Below are 2,020 nucleotides of genomic sequence, written 5' to 3'. Positions count from 1 at the left end.
TGATGGTGGTGGTGGTGATGGTTGTGATAGTGGTGGTGATGGTGGTGGTGGTGATGGTGTTGATGTTGGTGGTGGTGGTGATGGTGTTGATGATGGTGGTGGTGATTGTGGTGATGGTCGTTAGGATGATGATGATGATGGTGATGGTGGTGATGATGGTGATGGTGGTGATGATGGTGATGGTGGTGGCGGTGATGATGGTGGTGGTGGTGATGGTGGTGGTGGTGATGGTGGTGGTGGTGATGGTGATGGTGGCGGTGGTGATGGTGTTGATGGTGATGGTGGCGGTGGTGATGGTGTTGATGGTGATGGTTGTGATGGTGATGGTGATAGTGGTAATGGTGATGGTGTTGATGGTGATGGTTGTGATGGTGATAGTGGTGATGGTGATGGTGGTGATGGTGATGGCAGTGATGATGGTGGTGATGGTGGTGGTGGTGATGGTGATGGTGGTGATGGTGGTGATGGTGATGGCAGTGATGATGGTGGTGATGGTGATGGTTGTGATAGTGGTGGTGATGGTGGTGGTGGTGATGGTGGTGGTGGTGATGGTTGTGATAGTGGTGATAGTGGTGGTGATGATGGTGGTGATGGTGATGGTATTGGTGATGGTGGTGATGGTGATGGCAGTGATGATGGTGGTGATGGTGAAGATGGTGATGGCAGTGATGATGGTGGTGATGGTGGTGATAGTGGTGGTGATGGTGGTGGTGGTGATGGTGATGATGATGGTGGTGGTGATTGTGGTGGTGGTGATGGTGGTGGCAGTGATGATGGTGGTGGTGGTGGTCGTGACGATGATGATGATGATGATGGTGATGGTGGTGATGATGGTGGTGATGATGGTGGTGGTGGTGATGGTGGTGGCAGTGATGATGGTGGTGGTGGTGATGGTGGTGGTGGTGATGGTCGTGATAGTGGTGGTGATGGTGGTGGTGGTGATGGTGTTGATGATGGTGGTGGTGGTGATGGTGGTGATGATTGTGGTGGTGATTGTGGTGATGGTCGTGAGGATGATGATGGTGATGGTGGTGATGATGGTGATGGTGGTGGCGGTGATGATGGTGGTGGTGGTGATGGTGGTGGTGGTGATGGTGATGGTGGCGGTGGTGATGGTGTTGATGGTGATGGTGGCGGTGGTGATGGTGTTGATGGTGATGGTTGTGATGGTGATGGTGATAGTGGTAATGGTGATGGTGGTGATGGTGATGGCAGTGAAGATGGTGGTGATGGTGATGGTGATGGTGATGGTGGTGATTGTGATTGTGATGGCAGTGGTGATGGTGTTGATGGTGATGGCTGTGATGGTGATAGTGGTGATGGTGATGGCAGTGATGATGGTGGTGATGGTGGTGGTGGTGATGGTGATGGTGGTGATGGTGATGATGGTGGTGATGGTGATGGTGGTGATGGTGATGGCAGTGATGATGGTGGTGATGGTGATGGTTGTGATAGTGGTGGTGATGGTGGTGGTGGTGATGGTGGTGGTGGTGATGGTTGTGATAGTGGTGGTGATGGTGGTGGTGGTGATGATGGTGATGATGGTGGCGGTGGTGATGGTGAAGGTGGTGATGATGGTGGCGGTGGTGATGGTGAAGATGGTGATGGTATTGGTGATGGTGGTGATGGTGATGGCAGTGATGATGGTGGTGATGGTGAAGATGGTGATGGCAGTGATGATGGTGGTGATGGTGGTGATGGTGGTGATGGTGATGGCAGTGATGATGGTGGTGATGGTGAAGATGGTGATGGCGGTGATGATGGTGGTGATGGTGGTGATGGTGGTGGTGGTGATGGTTAAGATGGTGATGGTATTGGTGATGGTGGTGATGGTGGTGATGGTGAAGATGGTGATGGTATTGGTGATGGTGGTGATGGTGAAGATGGTGATGGTATTGGTGATGGTGGTGATGGTGAAGATGGTGATGGTATTGGTGATGGTGGTGATGGTGAAGATGGTGATGGTATTGGTGATGGTGGTGATGGTGAAGATGGTGATGTTATTGGTGATGGTGGTGAT

The 2,020-nt window shown here is 51.9% G+C and overlaps 1 pseudogene; it reads right to left on the bottom strand.

Moving 5' to 3' along the window:
* Nucleotides 1-1,608, bottom strand: part of LOC121841173 — a 3,865-nt pseudogene extending 2,257 nt beyond the window's left edge.
* Between the last annotated feature and the right edge of the window lie 412 nt (nucleotides 1,609-2,020).

The sequence above is a fragment of the Oncorhynchus tshawytscha genome, linkage group LG28, assembly GCF_018296145.1.
Source record: "Oncorhynchus tshawytscha isolate Ot180627B linkage group LG28, Otsh_v2.0, whole genome shotgun sequence".
In the NCBI taxonomy this organism is placed as follows: domain Eukaryota; kingdom Metazoa; phylum Chordata; class Actinopteri; order Salmoniformes; family Salmonidae; genus Oncorhynchus; species Oncorhynchus tshawytscha.
This window is presented reverse-complemented; position numbering and strand designations above follow the sequence as displayed.